The sequence below is a fragment of the Perognathus longimembris genome, chromosome 8 (genome assembly GCF_023159225.1).
Source record: "Perognathus longimembris pacificus isolate PPM17 chromosome 8, ASM2315922v1, whole genome shotgun sequence".
NCBI lineage: Eukaryota > Metazoa > Chordata > Mammalia > Rodentia > Heteromyidae > Perognathus > Perognathus longimembris.
In genome coordinates, this window is record NC_063168.1 from 40048482 (window position 1) to 40071299 (window position 22818).

General features: G+C 39.9%; 1 pseudogene; it reads left to right on the forward strand.

The window, feature by feature from the left end:
• The first annotated feature begins 2134 nt into the window (after window positions 1-2134).
• Window positions 2135-2563, forward strand: LOC125355987 (annotated as a pseudogene).
• Window positions 2564-22818: the final 20255 nt, after the last annotated feature.

Sequence of the window (22818 nt, forward strand, 5' to 3'; positions counted from 1 at the left end):
CCTGTGGCTGTTCAGAATTTGGAAGTCATCATTCTGGAAAGTCTCAGGCAGCGCTGATAAGCACCTCAGCAGAGGGTAGACACTAGCCATGTAATTTTTTCTCACCATGAACTCTGGTTTATACTTTGATGGCTACTCAACATCAGCCAGAAGGTTGTATCATCAGTTATACAATGAGTCTAAGTTCAATCTTTGAAAACCAAAACCAAAACATGCCAAGATTTTTTGTTTTTGTTTCGTCTTTCCTATCCTAACCAAGGAGATTTCCTTTTCTTACAATTTGGGTCTTATTGAACAGTGTTACCCCCTCCCACATGTTCTCCCACTTTCCCCCTTCTCAGTCCCCTCCCCCCAGCACAATTTAGATCTTGTCATGGCATTTCATCTGACCAAGATAGTTGGCTTCAGAGATGCCTATATTTGGTGAGAGTGAATTATATTCAGCACTTTTAGAAAGTCCTTCTTAATCATTTATCCTGATTAACTGGATGAGCTGGCTCTGTGCCTAGTACAAAAATTAAAGATTAGTTAACTGGATGCCCTAAGTGAGACACTGCCAACTTTAGGACACATGACTAACTCTCTCACCCATCTAAGCACTTTCCTCAGTCCTCCACCCTCAGGAGTTCTTTCTTGTTCAATATATTGATGAATGTATAGGAAGAAATAGAAAGAAAAAAAAAAGACCTTGGTGTTTGATGCCTTAAAGTTGATTTGCCAGCAAATCAGAATACACTTTTTTAGAGAGTTAGGATATGTTTTCTTAGAATTTGATCTCACGTGTGTACGTGTTAATGTGGGCAAAAAAGCAGATATCCACTCCCCTCACCCCCAACCTTGCCTAGAAATAGGACATAAAGGAATAAACATAGCCAAGAAATAGGAAACAGGGAAATAAACACATTTTGTGCTTGCAATGGTGGAATCAGCACACATTGAGTGGCGATGGGATTTCTGTCCCTTTAATGGACAGAAATCAATCATCTGTTGCATTCCTCTAAGGTTTGACTGCTGCCAGACTCAAGCACAAATGTATATTCAAAGAAAAATGTGTATATTATTTATGAAAGGAAACAAATATCATAGGCAGCTGTTATGGTTGTTATGTAATATAGTTACATTAATTTTGTTCCAATATTGCTTTTCACCTACATGAATTTTTCTGAATAGAAGATATAGATGGGATGAAACTATTTCCCTCTCTCTCTTTTTAAAAAATCATCTAATTGCTAACATGGCAGGTCTATTTTAAGACAGTGATTAAGCACACTTTTCTGACTTAGTTGGCACAGGATCCCCCAATCTGTTGAGTTGCAGCTAAATATTTTGATAAGGAAAAACAGGAAACAGCTCTACAAACAAGAAAATGTACATTCTGGGTGGAACCAAAACTTTTCCTTCATGGGAAATAAACAGTATCTCTGTTTTCCTCTGAGCCGAGAAGAGCTGGGATAGAATATGGCTTAGTATACCACTGGTAGGTACATTTATTTAAATTAGGTCACATGGGCAACACAAATTGTCTATCACATCTTTTAGTTCAACTTTTCAGCAGCTGTCCAAGTAACACAGCCTTATAAACAGAAAGTTGAGAAAAATAGTTCTGCTGCTTCATGGCCACACCCAGAACACATGCTTATAAATCTCAACCCCACGCCCTGGACTGACTTACATACTCACCCCATCATTCAAGTACTTGTTAACTTCATTTACCACCAGGACAGATATCTATATGGGGTATCCATATCCTCTGAAAACTTTCAACAGCCAGTGATTTTGAAATTTCTGACAGTCAGATCTCATATTTCCCTACACTTGCCAGTTATTAAAAAAAAACTGCACTCCTCATTCTTCTGATTTGAGTACTTGTGCCATGATTACTTAATTTGCTTTTCATACTTGGCAGAGGAATTTAAATAGCTCAGATGTTTAACTCTTGAAAAAGTGGTTACCCAGTCACACACAGCAGCTACTCCCTGGAAGAAATGTCACAGGGATGTTTGTAATTTACTGCTGGGCTTTTTTGACATGGTAAGCAAACCAACTTACATATCGATATCCTGCACCAAATATGATCTTAAAAACAAAGTCATGGGCATGAGGGGAGGGTGGCTGCGCTGGGCTGCAGGAGAAGATGGTGGTCTCCACAGGAGTTAAAGTGCCTTATAATTTTCACTTATTGGAAGAACTTGAAGAAGGACAAAAAGGAGTAGGCAATGGCACAGTTAGCTGGGGCCTTGAAGATGATGAAGACACAAGGTAGACAGGCATGATTATTGGGCAACCAAGGACAAATTATGAAAACAGAATATATAGCCTAAAAGTAGAATGTGGACCTAAATATCCAGAAGCTCCTCCATCAGTTAGATTTGTAACAAAAATTAATATGAATGGAATAAACAATTCCAGTGGAATGGTGGATGCACGGAGCCTACCAGTGTTAGCTAAGTGGCAAAATTCCTATAGCATCAAAGTTGTACTTCAAGAGCTGAGATGTCTAATGATGTCCAAGGAGAATATGAAGCTTCCACAGTCACTCAAAGGACAAACATACAACTATTAATTGTAGTGAATCTCAAATTTGTCTTACATCAACAACTTTCGACTCATATTAATGTCTTGATTAAATATCACAATGCAAAATACCTACACATTAAGTAAGAGAATTCCAGCTGTTAAACATGACCTGGACACTTGTAAGAATATATTTAATATATGTACACCCATTATATTTTCAGGTTAACAGGAGGAAAAATGCAGCAGAATTTTTCTTTCTCTCGTTAAGGCACTGTCACTTAGACATGAACCTGGAGTACTCGAATTAGAACTCAGGTTTTCAAGGTGAAAGTATGGTGAGAAGAGTCAGATGGCAGTGGAAAATGAGTGTGCTCCTGAAACAAAATCTCCAGAAAGAAAAACCGAAGTGGCATGCTTTATCCATCTTACTTAGTGAAAAAGCTATAGTTGAAATTGTTTAAAGTAGCAGGTACAGTGAATATTGTCACAAATTGTGTTAATTTTTGAAATGGTGTGGGTACTGACTACTAGTGGTATCAAATATGTTCAGGATTGTTTTGATACCTGTATTTACAATAAAAAGATGTTGGGGGGTCGATGAATTTCTGTTGAAAGCTGTTCCTGTGTGTTACATGTAACAGACATGACAAAATATTTGTTTACAGTCTTTGTTTAATAAACCATGCATTTATGTTTAAGTCAACAAAAAGGAAAAAAAAAACAACAAAGTCATGGCTCAAACCAATAAGGCAACACCAAGTGCTTTCTCCCACTCCAGTATTTTCCTATATGTAAAAATGGTACAATTCCTTTGATGTGTACACAGTCAGAAGCCTCCAAACAGGAATAAAAGATGGTGAAGACACTGTTCCATGACAGTCCCCAGGACTCAAAGCTGTTGGGGATGAGGGGATGGGGCCCCTAAAGCAAAGGTTTAGGTAGAAACCACAGCCACTGGGCTTTAATGGTCACTGCTCAGGAGCCCTGGAGAATACTTTCCAAACAACTTCCAAATATGATGATGTCACTGAATTTCCCATCATACATGGTGACACCAACAGAAAAAAAAAAACCTCCCTAATTCTGACTGCTATCTGAAATTGTACAAGTAGATGCTAATATTCTCCAGCCTAGGACTTCCTGAAGCATTTTTAAAAATGAAAATATCTTCATGGTATAATACTGCATGCTGTTTTCTCACTCATACCTTAATATGGTTAAGGAATAAAATGTCCCTAAGATAAAATGTGTCTGCAAGGCAGGGGACATAGTAAGAAACTGCCTGCAATAGGTCCTTGGGGGAGAAGATGCTACTGCAGGTGCAGATCTGGGTGCTTGATGGGTCTCAGCCAATGGTCTCCCCAGAGCCTCTTCTTTTTATTAGCTATATTAATTATATAAAGAGGTTTCATGGTGATCTTTCCACACAAGCAAATAATCACTTTGATTACATTCACTCTTTTTGTTACTCATTTTTAGTTCCCCCCACCATCCTTCTTAAGACAACACTGGGACAGTGAAGAGTAGGCTGTCTGGATACTGAGCATTCAACAGAGCTTCTAATCCCCAGAGACAGTGTCTTGTAGTTGAGGAAAATGGGCTTGCTGTTGAGAAACACTTCATAGCTCTCTTCGTGGCACATAGGTCTTTCTGTGTGATCAAGTCCCTGCTGATGGAGGCTCAGACCGCTCATAAAATTCCTCACTTCAAGTCAATTCCCAAACCCAGCCCTGTCCAGAGATTCTGCCAATGTACAGGGCTGCAAAAACTCTTCTACAGTCAAGAAATGGCAATCGGTGTGTTTCAGGAGAGGGGCTGACATCCTCCCTCCCATTCCTCACCTTCTGCCACCACCATGTCTCTGTCTAGAGATGTAAGATTTGTTTTGCACCGTCCTGAGTGGATCTCAAAGCCCTTTACAGACAAGAATGGGGGTTATCCCAGGACAAAATACCTAGTTTGTATTCATCAGATTACACTTGGCTAATGTAACAGTTGCAGTTGGAAGGAGGGACAGGCCTTACAATTCCTAAGAAGTTTGGTAGGGATTTAGTAATGAGTGTGGAGCATAAGGCAAATCTCAAATAACTTCCAAGATGTAGGAGAGGTGGGCCTCACTGTGAGCTACACATTGCACTGTGGGTTTCTTTAATCTAGTCGGCCAGATGGGGGTAGGGGTACCAGATAGCGAACTGTAAGAACAACTAACATTCACTAGGTATCAGCCTCTGGTTCAAGGTTTAACATACATGGGGTTATAACAAGTTTTAGAGATGGATATCATTATTGTCCTCCCAATTTAACAGATAAGAAAATGGGGGCATAGGGAAGTTAACTCTCTCAAGGGCACACAACAATAACTGCAATTAATTATACTTTAAGCCCTCACAGTAACTATTACTGTTACTATCCTCATTTGGCAGATAAGGAAATTGAGGCACAGGGATCTATCGAACTTATTCACTTTCAAACAGTGTTGAAGTTGTGTGACAGCCCCGCCCTAATATTGGGGACAAAGTTATTGCAAGGTCCATATTATATGTATAGGTCAAGGCTGGATACAGACACATACACATGTAATCTCAGCCACTCAGGATTGACAGATCACAGTTTGAGACAACCAGAGGCAAATAATATTAACGAGCCCCCTCTCAGCCAGTGAATAAACTGTGATACCACCTATACTGGAGACTTAAGAAGATTGAGGTCAAAGGCTGCCCCAGAGCAAAAAAGGAAAGGCCCTGTCCACAAAGTACCTAAAATAAGGACTGGAGATGTAGCTAAAGTGGCAGAGGATCTGCCTAACAAGTATAAGACCCTGAATTCAAATCCCAATACTGCCCAAATAGATATGTATTAAGCAGGACTGTTAAAATGTGTTCACTCCTCCTGTATTGACCGATAAACCTTCAAAACAACGTAGAAGGACAGCTTCAAAAGAAGAACTTTCTGACTCCACAAAGAGAGGGAAAGTCAGGCCCGAATCTCTGTCCTTCTCTAACCACCTCTGCATCTGACTTTCACCCCCAACCCTGTCCACACTATCTCCTAACAGCTGCGCCTACTGCACACTTCCTGCATCAGACACTTGGCAAAGGCTTCCTGTGAATCTGGTCCATGGTCTTGATGGGGTGACATGGACTGCAAGGGAGGTTTTGTTTTGCTTTTTTTTTTTTTTTTTTGCCAGTCCTGGGGCTTGAACTCAGGGCCTGGGCACTATTCTTGGCTTCTTTTTACTCAAGGCTAGCACTCTACCACTTGAGCCACAGTGCCATTTCCAGCCTTTTCTGTTTATGTGGTACTGAGGAATTGAACCCAAGGTTTCTCGTGCATGCTAGGCAAGCACTCTACCCCTAAGGCACATTCCCAGCCTGATGGGGTTGACTCTCTTGCTAAAGTGAGCTTTGCCCCAAAGGTCAGGCCAGATCCCTGCAGAGATCTTTTGTGCCCCTGGGCCTATTGCAGTGAGTAGAAGGAGCACTTTGGGAGGGAGGGAGTTTGAGTGAGGAGAAGGAGCCTGAGACATTTCTTCTCACCCACCACCACACTTCCTCTTTCTTCCTGAGACACGGAGCTTCCAAAAACACTGGCCAGGGCGAATCCAAGTCAGGCCACACCCTTTCCTTGTTTGAAGCAGAGAGAGAATAGGAACCGCCCTGCAAAACCATTCTTTCAAAAACTTTTCATTCCTACTCTAAGAAAAAAGACTTGTAAAAAACTGGGCTTGCCAAAGAAAAGCCTTTTTCTTCCTTGAGACCCTAGCCCAGGCAGCGAGGGGAAAGCCTGCTCAGCCGGCCTCTGCTGCTGCCCGCTACTTCCTAGCACCTGGCATGGCATGGCCTATTTACACTCAACCTAAGAAGGGATCCTGTCACTCTGTCCAGGCAGCTAAATTTAGTTTCCATACATAAATGCAATTTCCTGTGCTAGCTATAAGAATTAAATTTTGCCATGGGCTTAATTTTACATATTTGATGTTCAAATGTCATCATTGACAGTGTCCAGTTTCTGGTTTTCAAGAATTAGGTTAACACCCTCCCTTAACCAACTTCTCCCAAGATACCAGCATTCAGGGCTGAAGGGCAGGAAGTGCAACCTGAATCTGAGATAGGGACTGATGCAGGGCAGGCTCCTCTGGCCAGTTGCACTAAATCCCCATTCACCCTCACTTCTGGGCAGTGAAGACAGATCTCCTGCCTGAATAACACCGCATGAGAATTCCAGGCTCAGGGATCTTAGAAATCCTCCCAAATCAGCCAGTACAGTAACTTGGTGCTTTGTCATAAGCAGAGAATGTCCCAGCTCTCAACTAAGGAATTGGAATCTGAAATGAGAAAGCTAGTGGGAACTGACTTCCTCCCACCATACCATTCTCTCTAGCCACAACTTTTTTAAAAAAATATATTCTTTTTCCCTTTTCATATATTGAAGCTTGCCTGCTCCTCTGGAACCCCAATGGCTAGCCAGGTAGCCCTACAGGTCCTCTCATTTGGACTACCTGTTTAAATGGGACTCAACTGGAAAGCAGGGGATTGGATCACGTGTCCATGTTGGGTTCAAGCAGCTGACTCAAAGGGGTAGGCAGAACCAAGGGCATGACCAATAAGCCTGCATCCTCTATCATTGGGGGTGAGGCCAAGAAGTTCTCAGTCAAGTGATACTGCAAACACTTCTCTGAAGAAAGGTTTAGTATGTATGTCTACTTCAATGTTACTATTAGTGTCCGTCACTATATGTATATGCATATATCTAAAGGCTATACACAAAAGAATGAGGAAATAAGAATGAGACTGTAAATCTTTGGTCTCACAACCTTATAGGAATCAGAAAAGAGATTTACCAACCAGAAAGCCATCTTCAAAGGGCCCCAGTTTTCCCTATTAATCCAAGGCCAAGCTCTGTGAAGAGGAAAATAGCACTAGATGGTTGAGATGGGCTGAAGTGTTATCTTTCTGTGGCATGTCTATGCCACATGTGCTCTTTCTCTGCCACACTTCTAATAAACTGTTCTATCACCTTAAATAAAGGTTATATAAGCCAGGTGTCAGTTGCTCATGCCTGCACTCCTAGCTTCTCAGGAGGCTGAATTCTAAGGATCACAGTTCAAAGCCAGCTCAGTTAGGAAAGCCTGTGATATTTTTTTTTTTTTTTGCCAGTCCTGGGCTTGGACTCAAGGCCTGAGCACTGTCCCTGGCTTCTTTTTGCTCAAGGCTAGCACTCTGCCACTTGAGCCACAGTGCCACTTCTGGGCATTTTCTCTATATGTGGTGCTGGGGAATTGAACTCAGGGCTTCATGTATACAAGGCAAGCACTCTTGCCACTAGGCCATATTCCCAGCTCCCACCTGTGAGATTCTTATCTCCAATTAACTACCAGAAATCCAGAAGTAGAGCTATGGCTCAAGTGAGAGAACACTACCCTTGAACACAAAAGCTCAGAGACAATGCCCAAACACTGAGCTTAAGCACCAGGACACACACACACACACACACACACACACACACTTATACACTACTGCTTTACCTCTGTCTTAACTATTTGAATGGCAAGCAGTTTTTTCCTACCTACCAGTCACTAATATCTTTTCTGGCTCTTTATTATGAAGTCCTAAGGGAAGCCCCAAATCTGAAGTAGGGAACACACACTGTTGAGAATCCATTATGATTATAACTATTAGTTAGTATTGGACCTGACTGAAGCTGTGCTGTACCTGCACAGAAGATGGCTGTTGTCAAGCTAGATCACTTTTTGGGCTTTGAGCCCAATCACAGCTTACACTGCATTTACTTCACTGGTTTTGTAAGTGTAACAATAGCTGATTATACCCTCTGAAACATCATAAACCTCTCAGTCTATAAATCCTAGACTGGGATATCTGAGGAATTTCTGGCAGATCCACCAAGAAACGTGGCCAATCTAGATGTCAGAGGAATTTCTTGAGTCTCTCGCCAACCAAGAACATTAACACTTCACCCGTCTTCCAGAGGAATGTGACCATTTTGTACAGCTGGATAGCTTTTAGGGAATGACAATATTACTATTATATATTTTATGAAATGTGTATTTTATTTCTCTGATATATATACTCATAAAAGATAGAAAACCCATTGAAAGCTATGTTTTGAGCATGAGATTGGCTTTGTTGCCAGATTAGTTTTCAGTTATTACAAAACCTTTCCTTTTTCTTGCTATACTGACCAATGGAAAAGTCTGTAACAAAATCAAGATGTAAACTGAGTTCCATTCATCTTTATTTATCTGCTGTTGATGAGGGCATTTGCTATGTGCTGGGTACTGCCTTAGACACTACATCTGCAGGGTAACACTCTGTCCAGAAGAGAGGACAGATTTGTAAACCAGCAATGACAATGCAATGCAGTAATGGTAAGTACACAGAGAGTGTGAAAGGAGGGAACACTTGCTGGTGGAGAATACAATCTTTGGCTGACTTTTCACTGTTCTAAACAGAGTGAACCAAGTAGATAAGTGGGAAGGCTATTCAGGATTTGGGTGGAGAGCAGGAGAGAATGAAAGATCCTGATGCACTATGGGTATTAAAGATAACTTGTTTTGGCTGTGGTTTAAGCCAGAAGTTGTTGGGATGGGATGGGGGCCAGGTCATAAAGAAGCCAGGGTGATGGATTGGGACTTTATTCCAGAACAATGTGGAATCTATAGGGCATTTCTTTTTTTTAAAAAAGAAAACTTTTATTGAAGTGTAAAATATGTGCAAAAACATGTGCATATGGTAAGTATTCAGCTCCATGAATTTTCATGAACTGAACACAGCTGTGTAGCTAGAAGCTAGATCATAACATATCCAGTGTCCTTGAAGGCCCCTGATTTCCTTTCAGTCACCACTTCCCTCACCAAGTATGACTACTGGCCTGACTTCTAACACCACAGATTCATTTTGAACAGATTTGTTTAACTGAAATTTTAAAGTATATAGTCTTTTGTGCATAGCATCTATCCATCAGCATTATGTTTATGAGCTTCATTCATGCTATCATTTGGAGGGAGATATAGTGCATTCAGTCTCATGGTTGTACAATATCCTTTTGTATAAATACACCATAATTTATCTTTCCTATTATGTATAAACATTTTAGTTCTTTATAGCTGAAGGCAATTGTGAATAGAACTGTTGTAAATGTTCTTGTATGGTATTTTAGTGAATAGATAGATGTATGTATGAGTAAAAGACCTAGGGGTAGAATCTATGGCTAATAGTCTAGGCAAGTATTCTACTAAACAGAAATTTAACATTCCCACAAGAGTATATGAGAGTGCCATCATTCTGGTTTCCAGTACTTGATAGTGTTTGTTTTCCACGTTAGCCATGCCGGTATATGTGTAGTTGCTATAGGCTGAATTGTGTCCCTCCATAATAACTCTTAGCCTCCAATCATGTTGAGGTTCTATCCTCCAGTTCTCGAGGTTGGGCCTTTAAGGAGGCAATGAAGACTAAATGAAGTTATCAGCATCAGATTTAATCCAGAAGCACCAGTGTGCTTATAAGATGAAGAGATACCAGCATTTAGGCCAGGAAGTAAAGTTTCAGTAGAAACCAATAGTAAACAAAATAAAAAGTAATGAAAATAACCAACTTTAAGCTGAATGTTGTAGCCCACATCTGTACTCCTAGCTACTTGAGAGGTATTTAAGACTAGCCCAGGCATAAATGTAATTGAGGCTCTATCTCAAAAAATAAACAAGCTAGATATGGTCTACATCTTTTTTTTTTTTTTTTTTGGCCAGTCCTGGGGCTTGGACTCAGGGCCTGAGCACTGTCCCTGGCTTCTTTTTGCTCAAGGCTAGCACTCTGCCACTTGAGCCACAGCGCCCCCTCTGACCATTTTCTGTATATATGGTGCTGGGGAATTAAACCCAGGGCCTCATGTATAGGAGGCAAGCACTCTTGCCACTAGGCCATATCCCCAGCCCACTACATCTTTAATCCCAAATATTTTGGAGGTGAAAGAAGGATCTTTGTCTAAAAGAGCAAAAAGTAAGACACCCTACCTGAAAAAGAAACAAAAGCTAACAGGGCTGTGGCAGCATGGCTCAAGTAGTAGTGCATTTACCTAGTAAGCACAAGGCCCTGAGTTCAACGTAGTACTGAAGAAAAAACAGATGCAAATCTAATTTTAAACACAATGTAGAGTCTACTTTCCTTGACAGAGTAACAGCTGAAAGGAAGAAATGGCAGGATATGACTGTTAATGGAAGGTCAGAAAATACAGAATGAATGATAGTTTGGGTGATTAAGTAGCTATTGATAGAGAAACTAATATGGATGGAAGTAGATGTATTCAGAGGAAGACTCTGACCCCACTAACCAGGGACTATCAACAATTATTCTTCCTTGGTGTACTTAAATTATTATGATATAGAGCCTGCCCTGGAGCTATTTACTAGAAATCTCACTTTTTACAATCTTATCAGTTGTTTGTGAGAATATCTTACAAGTGCTTTCAGTTGAACCCAACAAAATCCTTGGGTTTGCTGATCTAGCTTTCTCATCTTGCTGCTGCTGCTTTAGAGATATCCTCTCTCCAAGATAGGATGTCTTTGGGGTGACGGCATTGAGGGAACACCATTCCAACCCTGGAAACAGGATGTACCTTCTTGAGACTAACAAGGTTCACAATTGCTGCCCCAGTCACAAAGTGGGACCCCTTTTTGCCTAGACTTTGACTGGATACCTGACATTGCCATTGTCTGTTTACATGTGACAGCAGCAGTTGTTCTGCCAATGGAATGACTCTAATCTGTTCCATGCCTCAGATTCAGATAGTCTGCTTCCAGTTCAAAGCATGGCAACCTCCAAGTCCTTGTCTCCAGAAACCACTTTAGAGGATGTTTGACAACAGAAACATCCATTCTATGCAGGGAAAAAAACCTCACTCCTCTTACCATATGATCTTGTTCAATTGTTCAAAAGATGCAATTACAGAACCACAAGTTTAATGTCCACTGTTATCCAGTTACTCCATAAACTAGGTTTACATAGAATGCTTTGTAGGATGCTCATGTAACCAGTTAAACCTTGAGGATGTGTAGACTTGACATTCCAGTGGATCTAAGTCTGGAAAAGAGAGTGAGGTGGAGGCAAGTATCAGTCCAACTGAAGATGAACCAGCTGAAGATCAGCAGTGTTAATTTAAAATATAAAAATACTATTAGAAATAAATGCAAAAACTATCTTGGGTTGTATGAGCAATTCAAATCTAACTCCAAGTATTACTTTCTTTAGCTCTTCAGAGGAACCTTGGATTCACAGAATCAGTTTACAGAGCAGCCTCATTTCCTGACTGCTGTTCAGAAGCCCTGGAGACTCCCCCACAGTTTAGAAATGTGTGGGATCAAATTTGACTTCCTTCCATTTGCCCTGAGGGTGGGGCCAGAGGATTCTCTGGCTTTTTGACTTGATGCCCCCTTGAGCTAGAGTTCCAAATAGGGACCACCATGATTCTCCTTATTCCTGTTGTTGATCTAGTGAGCCAGACACCTAGACAGAGTACTGCCCTCCAGGAGCCCATCAGATAGTGAAATGACCACACTATTTAGTCCTCATGGTGTTTTCACTTGTATATATGATGATGGCCTTCTGGGCTTATTAATTTCTTACAATAGCATCTAATGACACATGGCCCAGCCACCCTTGCTTCTTTTAGATACTGACAATAGTGCTCTTGGCCCTTTAAAATTTGGTTTCTCATCACTGTCATTTGCATTCTGCATATTATCTGGGAGCAGATTTCCCTCTTTACAAATGAAGTTATCTAAGGAAATTATTCACATTTTCCATATTTCAAGATATCTACCTTCTCATGTGGGTGTTATTCCTGAATAAATTGGTTCAGCAGTAAATGTGAAGAATCCTTGTTAGCCTCAAGCTCACTTGGTTTTGTTTCCCCAGTAGATTAAACTTTTTTTTTTCAGTTGCTTCTCACTATATGTGCCATCTAATCCTACTATTTAAAAATATTTATTTAAAAAACAATCTATGGGGACAAGAAGAAAAAACTGGGAGAGAGTAAGGGAAGGGTTTACGTTGTCCAAAAAGAAATGTGCCCTTTACCTGACTCATGTAACAGTATCCCTTCTGTACACCACCTTTGTACTAGCAATAAAAAAATTATAGTAAAATGACACAATCACATACAATAATGGTGCCCTGGCCATTATTTTCAGTAGGTGCTACTAATCTTGTTGACTTACATGTTACAACTCTCCTGATTCATCAATTTCTTCCTTAATAAAACACGGATACACACATGTCAGACATTTTACCTTGTTCCTATGCCTTATAATTGATTACTGCTTGAGAAGAATTGTAAGAAACATTCCATTGTTAGGTTTCTAAACTCACCTACATGTTGCAACACTTTTGTAGAGAGTATTTGTCAGAGAGCTTTAATGGACCATTGGCAACATATTGAGAAATTGGGAAACTTACTGGTGATTTCTCTTTGACCTTGAACCAGTCATTTAAGTCAGTGGTTTCTTATGATGTCAGGGTGACACTTCCCAAAGTTCATGGTAGAATAAAAGAAATAAGATCAATGTAAAGAGTTTCCATAAATCAAGGTTGATAGTGTCTTTTCTACTTTTTAGAAGTTAAATGTTCTTTAGGACATGATGATGACCATAGATGATAAAAATTCCTTTGATCTTTACTTGACAAAATAAGAATAAAATGAATACTCTGTATCAGTCTCCTGAAGTTTTTCTGGAGATTTAGAGATTTCCGGACATTGTTGGAATCTCAAATCTGGAAACTAAACAATTTACTTTTTTGTGCTGTTCTTGTTTACAAAACTTTTCTCCCACCATCTCCTTTCTGTTCCAGCATTGAAGAGTTCCCAAACCAATTAAAAATTCAGTCATGCCTCGATATGTGTGTTCTCCCTTCTCAGTTATTCTGCATGGTTTTTGTGATGAGGACCCTCAGGCTTTATAAGAAAACATATCCCCAGGGATGTATCCACGCAAGCAAATATACATTCAGTAAAAGTTGGTGTTGGAGAAATAGTATTAATTAAAATAGATGACTCAGTTCTTTGAGGCACCTTTTCTTTTGGAGTATGGCATAGAGCTTTAGGAAGAAGGATAGAAGAAGATTAATAGTGAGCAATGATTACTTCAGTAATACTTAGCAGATAACCTGGAGTTATGTCTATGATGGCCAAAATGAATGGCGGTGGCTGAGTAAAGGAGGGGGTTACTTCAGGTAGGGGCCAGAGATGGCTGAGCTGCAGGAAGAAAGTGATGTTTGAACTGAGATCTAGATGACCAAGGGGATCTGTCCCTGAAAAGATTGAAGAAAGGGTGTTCAGGCCAGAGAGTACTTGTGGAAAGACTCACATATAGAATGTGGCTTTGGGGGACTAAGGATATAGAATAAGAGGAGAGAATTACTTGTTTTGACTATGAAATTTAAGTTGATCCTTGACATCCAAATGAAAATGAAGTTACTTCTGATGATATAGATAAAATTTGGGAAGTGTCAGATGATGAATGACATTTAAACGAGGCAAGAAATGAAGGCCAAGAAATGTTGGACTCTGCAAATCCAACATTTATATACTGAGGAATTGAGTATGAGGAATTGAGTATTGAGGAATTGAGAGATGAGACGCAGCAGCTAGAAAGAATGAATGAAATTCAGGGAAATTTTAAATGAAGAGCCAGCTATGCCCAAACAAAGTGTTGGTAATTTCTTAACACAAATTCCTCTCTTCATTTATGCTATTATTTCAGTAATAACAGTTGTGATAAGTACAAACATGACTACTTTCACTGGGTTCAGGTGCTGCTTAAGTTAAATAAACCCTAGTTCCACACCCATATTTGTTGCTTGAGGTAGACTCAGATCTCTGCTTTTAGCTTTCTTTTTTCCAGAACAGCCTGGACCCAGGACTCTGAACAACATGCTAGTTTTAGACACTTGGCCCCATTTAAAATATAACAGTGAGTTCAGCCCAGCAGTACAGGTTTCTCTCTTAACCTCTCTGTAGCTCTGAAGGAGTTCTCTTTCTTTTCATGTAGAGAAAAGCAAATATAAGGCTTTTAGAGATTCTCAGCGTGCTCAAATCCCAAAACAGATTCAACCCAGGCTCCATCTAACTAATCAATGTAGACTAAATTTATTTTTCATAGAAGAGTTCTGACTTCCCATCACCAAGGCTAGGAAATGATAGATTCCTTGTTCCACCCCCTTTTAGGTCACTGCTCTTTTTAAAGACTTTCCCCTTTTCCTCTAAGGTTATGAAAAACATATTTAGGGAAGCAGTCCTTTGGAAAGGGATCCATAGGAGATTTCTCACATTCCTGTCTGATTGAATGATGGTTGTGAAGATAGGCTGGAAACATCCAGATTCTTCTAGAAAAGTGGCCTTCTGTTCTTTATTACATTATACATTATTGTTGCTATCCTCTTTTGTATAACAGGTATAAAAATACAACAAAGATTGGGCTTGAATTTCAGATTATTTTGTTCTGAGCCCTTAGCAAGTGGAAATCTCTTGGTGTTTCAAAGTTCCTCCTGTATTAGCATGTGATATATGAAAGTGTAATTTCCAAAAGGGAAAAATCAGATTTCAGGCAAATATAATATGGATATTTTATTGAGGAGAACATAAAAAATTTAAAACTGGTCTAAAGAACTGAGATATGTGGATGTGGATTAAATTTAATAAAGAAAGATTATAAGATTTATTGAGTTAGATGTGAAACTGAATATCGTACAGAAGACATTAAGCTATAATTTTTTGTGCTTATCTGCTCTATTGGACAAAAATTATTTTTATAGAGAAAAAATTTCAAGTTAATCTCCACACCCATAAAAGTTGTAAAGCCAATAGAAAAGCTCAATACTGCTTTTTTAAAGGAAAAGCTAGCAGTCATTTCTGCCTATTTTCAAATATCGAGTAGTTTTTCTGATATAGATCTAGATATACATCTCTCACTATATATACATATATATATACACATATATGCATACATATGCATACATATTTACATGTATATATGTATACATGTATGCATACATATATGTATATATATGCATACATATATGTATATACATATATACATATGCATATATACACATGTACATATACATACATATATGCATATACATATATACATATATATGTATACATACATATACATATATACATATGTATATATGTCTGTTAAACATTTCTTGAGCACTTAGTATGTGCAGAACAATACTAAGCATGTTTTATCTATTTCAATTCTCACTACCACCTACGAAATACACATTTTTATTAACCCTGATCTTAAAGGAGAGAAGACTGAGACTTGACATAGTTAATTAGCCAGTCAAAGGTCATAAAACTCTTAAGTGGTAGGTGTGACAATGAAATTAAAGTCTGGCTCAACAATCTTTAATAGAGTGGGCATAGTGGCTCATGCCTGTAATCCTACCTATGCAGGAGGCTGAGATCTGAGGATGGCAGTTTGAAGCCATCTGGGCAAGAGAGCCTATAAGACTCTTATCTCTAACTAATGATCCAAAAAGCCAGAAGTGAAGTTATGGCTCAAGTGGTAGAGTGCTAGCCTTGAGGGAAAAAAAAGAAAAAGAAAACCCAAAAGGACAACTCCCAGAGTTCAAGCCCTAGGAGTAGTACAAAAAACAAAACAAAAAACAAAAAATTTACTTGAAGGAGCCAGCGCAGATGCTACAGCAGAAAAGTCCCACCATCAGTGTGGAGACCAGACACAAGCGCTCCACAGGACCCAGACCAGGCACAGACCAGACAGCAGGGAGGGAGCTGGGCACGGAGGACACAGAGAGCAGAAACCAGCCGCTGCTGCCACACCCTGCCCTAGAAGGATCCCACAGCACCTAGGGACACATATAGGCTCCAGGATGAATGTGTAAATCACAAAGAAATATTACAAATTTCATGACAGGTCAAGCCAACTCACCAGCTCCAAAAACCAGGAGATGGAGAATAAAAAAAACACTTCAGGCTATGATAGCAGAAATGACCTAAAACATCAAGATTGAATTCCAAAAACAATTTCAGGAAAACAGAAAGGAATTCTCAAGGGAACTTCATGAAGTGAAGAAAGAAATGGAAAGAATGGAAGTAAAAATAGATACAGTCCACTCCTCATTTAAAGAAGATCTTAACATCCTGGGAACCAAAATGCATGAAAAAAATAGAATCAAAATTCAACTCATTAAAAGAAGAAGTTACCACATTGAGAGCTGATCTAGTAACTATAAACAGCTCACTTTCCACAATGCAAACTCACTTTCCACACTGGAAGCTACTTCTCAAAGGATTGATCATATGAAATCTAGAATCTTATTTTTGGAAGACAACTCAGCTGATAAGGATCAGAAGATTATCACATTTCAAGAAACTGTCAATCTTCATGAAAGACTAATCCAGGAGACAGAGGACAAGGTGAAGAGGTATAATCTGTGTGTAATCAGAATAGATAAAGGAGAGGAGTACCAGAGCAGAGGTATACAACACATATTCAATAGAATTATTACATAGAATTTCCCCAATCTCAAAAAGGAAAACCTTACCCAAATAACAGAAGCATATAGAACACTTAGCAGACCAGCCCCTAGAAGAAACACCCCCAGACACATCATAGTCAAGGCTTCAGATCTTATCAACAAGGAACATATCCTGAATGTAATCAAAACAACGAAAGAACTATACTACAATGGTAAAAAGATCAGAATCACGCAGACCTCTCCACACAAACTTACGACTCATGAAGAGCCTGGAAGAACACCATCCACTTCCTGAAGGCCAACAACTGCCAACTCAGACTTAAATACCCAGCAAAATTAGAATTTACTTTCGATGGAGAAACCAAAACCTTCCACAGCAAGGAAAAATTACAGAAATATATGAACAAAAAGCCAGCCCTACAGAGAATTCTAAGAGGAGAATGTCACCCAACAGAAAGCCAATATCAAGGAACCCCAATAGTCAGAAGCCAATAATAAAGCATTTTAATAAATACAAGAAAGAAAGGAAAGAAGCAAAACACAGGTTAATAGGAAAATGGAAGGGAAAAAAAACTTACACCTATCCATAGTAACTATAAACATCAATGGGTTCAACTCTCCGATCAAAAAAAAAGAATGGGGCTGGGGATATAGCCTAGTGGCAAGAGTGCCTGCCTCGGATACACGAGGCCCTAGGTTCGATTCCCCAGCACCACATATACAGAAAACGGCCAGAAGCGGCGCTGTGGCTCAAGTGGCAGAGTGCTAGCCTTGAGCGGGAAGAAGCCAGGGACAGTGCTCATTCCCTGAGTCCAAGGCCCAGGACTGGCCAAAAAAAAAAAGAATGGCAGAGTGGATCCAAAAACAAGACCCATCCATCTGTTGTCTTCAAGAGACCCATCTCACAGCAAAGGACAAAAACAGGCTCTGAGTGAAAGGATGTAGTAAGATCTCCCAAGCAAACGCACCTACCAAAATGGCAGGAGTAGCCATCCTGATTTCAGACAAGCTAAACCTCTCATTAAAATCAGTTCAAAAAGAAAAAAAAATTACTTGAAGGCTGGGAATGTGGCCTAGTAGGAGAGTGCTTGCCTACCATACATGTAGCCCTCCTGGGTTTGATTCCTCAGCACCACATATATAGAAAAAGCCAGAAGTGGTGCTGTGGCTCAAGTGGTAGAGTGCTAACCTTGAGCAAAAAGAAGCCAGGGGCAGTGCTCAGGCCCTGAGTTCAAGTCCCAGGACTGGCCAAAAAAAATTACTTGAGCTTCTCCTCTTTCCTCTTCTTCTTTATTGTCATAGTAAAAGGATGAGTGTGAACATGCTTTAAATCTATGAATATGCTGTGAAAGAGTAAGCATTGTTACTAAATCTAAGTCACTATTAAAAAGTAAGACAGCAAGAGTTAACTCATCACACCATGATAGAAATATTGTCCTGGTGGAGGTCTGTGTGCCAAGAATGCTTCTGAGACTTTATCTTAACTGTTCACTTGAACTGAACAAGTTGTACTTAACACAGTCTACTTTTTCCTCTTTTTTTTTTTTTTTATAGTGGGTGGATTTCATTGACCAAGTTCATGACTTGTGGTTTTGTTTTTTTCTTTTAATTACATTTGTGGCGAGGTAACTACTCTGAAACTTCTCCTTTCCTCATTTCTCTGTATTGTTTCACAGGCTAGTAGAGTCTTAAAACATGGGTCCTGGATTAGGGCTAAGTCTGAACTGGGCACTAAGATTGGCTAGTGTAAGATGTTGGATAAATAACTTATCCTTGTTTGTCTCAAAGCTTCCAGCTTCAAAATCACTTGCAGAAAAGGGCAAGTGCTCATTCAGTACACAGGGCAGACACGGAAGAATCTGAAATGCACTGTTTTTCATCAAAGAGCAATCCTGATAACCTCCCTGGCTGTGGAAATTGTCATGTGGTAGGGATGACATCAGAATACTGGCAGTCCTGTTTCATTTTTCCAATGAAATCACATTCATTTGCCAACGTCTCCTTCTATCCCGTCCCCACTCCTGTGCTCTCTACTGCATTTTCTTCCCCTCTCCTCCTGTCCGTTCTCCCCCTCTTCTGGCCCCTCCTTTATTCTTCCCCTCTGTTTCCTTCCTCCTTTCCCTTTTGTATCCTTCTTCCTCTCCCCTTGCTTCCCTTCAGTCTTTCCCATTCCATCCCCATCTTCTTCCATTTCTTTCCTCCCCCTCTTCTCAGGCCCTTCCCCAAGACTCTAACACCAAATATATCTGTAAAGTAAGGACACGTTTCTCTTCTTATTAGTTTAGAGCAACCGTGGAATTTTCATGGAGAAGGAACTGCTGTGATTGCTTTCCATTCCAGCCCTTCACTTTATCCATGAGGAGATGAGCCAGAGGGGTCAAGGCCACCGGAGACACCCTGATTCCCGCTCAGTGCTTCTCCTCCAGCTGCCTGGACTTTCTCCACACAGCTTTCCACACAGTGCTAGGGTTCATCCTCAGCTTGGCAGTGTACCTGAGGCACTTGGAAATGTGCCTTGATGAATCACTTCTTTGTAGGTTGATCCTGAAGAGTGAGGTAAGATTCTGTAACCTCTGAGGGTGCTCAAGAGAGTGTGTCCTGGGGCAGAAAATAAAAGGGCATAAACCTTAGCTGCTCAGGAAAGCAAGAGTACAACTAGCAGGGAAACTCATCTGTGGTCATTTCCACAGAGAACCACAGCTTTTATACTTAATGTCCCTAGGAAAGAATGTAAGGGTGTCCTGCCAGAGATAAGACTAGTGAGGAAGAGAGATAATGAGCTTGGTGAAGGCAGCCACAGGAACAATGGCTTCTCCAAGTTCCTTAGTGGAAAAACTAAATAGAACACCAGATTTCCTTTGTGCAAGTTACTGATGGGTGATACTTCCGGCCCCTCCCTCTCCACTCCCATCCTTGTTTACACTAGCTGCAGTGGGAGCCAAGAGTGGTCACCTTACCTCGGGAGGAAGAAGGCAAGTTAGGATGGATGGGCCTTCAGAACCCCACAGAGCAACAAGCTACACATGCTGTAAAGGGATTCTCCAGTTTCACAAGTCTGTGTTTAATTCCCTTGTTATGTCTGTACCTTTTACAGGGTTCAGTCAGCTGCTTTCTGCCTAAGGGCCAGCTTCCCTACTGGGGCCAGAACAATAAATAAGGTATTACTTGTTTCCCCAGGCTGGGGGAGGCCAGCAGAGGTTGGGAAGGGAGATGAAAAAATAGACAATTTTGTCTAGGCATAGTGGGTCATACCTGTAATCCTAACTACCTGGGAGGCTGAGATAAAGTGCCAGGCCAGCCAGGCCAGAAAAAGACCCCTTCTCAAGGGAAGAAGTTGGGCATGGTGGAATATACCTGACATCTCAGCTATGGAAGGAAGTGAAAAGTAGGAGGATCATGTTTCAGATGTGTATGCTTGGAAAAGGAAGCTAGCCTGTTTCTCAAAAATGACCAGAGAAGGGATGGACGAATACTTGCCTATCAAGTAGAAGGTTCAGTCCACCCATGCCCACCTCCTCAAAAAGAAACAGTTCATAGAGGTAGATTCTTACAAAAGTCTATGGTAATTTGGGGTGAATGCTAACATTTCATTTTCCAGGGGGACAAAAATATTCTGGAATTAGGTCCTGGTGAGAGTTGTACAACTTTGTGAAGATATTTAAAACCTCTCCCAGGCATTAGTGGTTCATGCCTGTAATCTTACCTACTCGGGAGGCTGAGATCTGAGGATGGCAATTTAAAGCTAGCCCAGGCAGGAAAATCCATGAGACTCTCAACTCTGATTAACCACCAGAAACCTAGAAGTGGAACTGTAGCTCAAAGTGGTAGAGTGCTGGCCTTATGCAAAAGAGCTCAGGGACAGCACCCACACCCTGAGTTCACAAATGGAAAAAAACAAACAAAACATCCCACTGACTTATACCCTTCAAATGAGCAAGTGTTGTAATATGTGGATTATGTTTTATTTAATAAAGGAATCTAAGGAAACAAGAGTTTTTTCCTTTGTTGTTTTTCTTTTCTTTTGTCCTGTTTGTTCATTTGTCTGTCTTTGGGATGGTAAGAGGTGGCACAGAAATGGAGGGACAAAAGGTGAACAAGTGCAGCAATGGTACTGATTAGACGCTATGTTAAAAAATGAACCATACAACTTGTGGGTGGAGAAGTGAGGGACAAAAAGGCATAGAGCAAGGGAAGGGGTGATGTTGTCCTAAAAGAAATGTATTCATTACCTGACTTATGTAACTGTAAACCCTCTGTATATCACCTTTATGATAACAATAAAAAAATTTTTAAGTCAATTATGGAGCCAAGCTCAGTGTTGAGAACCAGCTACTTCCTGCAGGTATCTTGCCATCATATCATCATTCTAAGTGTTTTGTGCATATATTCATATACCTTCCTTATAGCTTTCATCCTCATTGTACACCACAGTTCATAAAGTGATAACTCCAATGTTGACCATTTACGAATGTTCCACTTTCATTATTATTGCAGTTAACCAAGGGCAATTGAAAACTCTATAAACAAGCTCTTAGAATCTGTATTCCTGCATGAGTGGATGACTCATTGTTCCCTGTCTTAACTCTGTGCTCTCATTTCATCATCTTAGTGAGCCTTCCTCAGTCTGCTTGTCATTGAGTCGCCTGTCCTGCTCACCCCATCATAAATATCTAGCTCTCATGACTTCTACTGCTGGATTTTTTCTGTGCCTTTCTGTAGTGTACTCATCCACCTGATTCCTTAGCCAGACCCCTGAGGTCAGATACAGTGTCTTCTTAATTTCTGATTCCCTGTTGTCTCTGCTTGGCAGGTGGAAGGTGTAAAATATATGTTAATTGGATTTAATTGAATTACTGAGGCCCTGAAGAACAGCGAGAGTGTGTCTCTGCTTCTGTTGAATTACTTCCCTTGGCACTAATTGTAAGAACTGGAATTACTGGGCCAAAGGGCACAAATTTTTCCGTGGTTGCCATATTGCTTTCCCAAAGGTGGTTGTAATTTGTAGAGCCAACAAAACTGAATGAGTATACTAGAATTGCTGTCAGCCAGCCAGCCAGCCCATCTCTTCTCAAAATGCTAATTTAGTCGGTGCCAAGTGATATTTCAAGGTTGCTTTCATTTGCATTCCTTTGATTACTACCGGAGATGAACATATTATCAGGTATCTATTTTTTGTTTGTTTCTTCTTGGGGAAATTTCTTGGTCATATCCTTTGACCATTTGGCAGAGTGATGAGTAAACTTTTTATCATGTTTGTGATCCTATAGCATCATATTTGACATACTTTTCATACTGCACATTTTCTTAAGTTTTTGGTATTTTGATTATACAGAAGTTTAACATTTGTGTAGGTATAGTTATCTATTTCTCTGCAATTGCTCTTAACGTTACAAGGAAGTTGTTCTTTTTTATATAATATTAAATTAATTCATTGATGTATCTGTAGTATGTTGAGTAACTATTTTAAAAATTGCTGTTAAGTATACTCATTACTTGACTTAGATAACTGTAACTTCTCTGCACATCCATTTATAATAACAATAAAAATAATAACTTAATAAAAAATTTGCTGTTATTGGGAGAGAGTGAGAGAAGGGTGACATTGTCCAAAAAAATTGTACTCAGTACTTGACTTATGTAACTGTAACCCCTCTGTATATCACTTTTATAATAACAATAAAAAATTAAAAATAAAACACACTAGATAATCCTAATAAAAATCACATAATGAAAAATTACTGTTACTAATTCTACTCTTATCCAACATTCTTTGTACCCATTATGA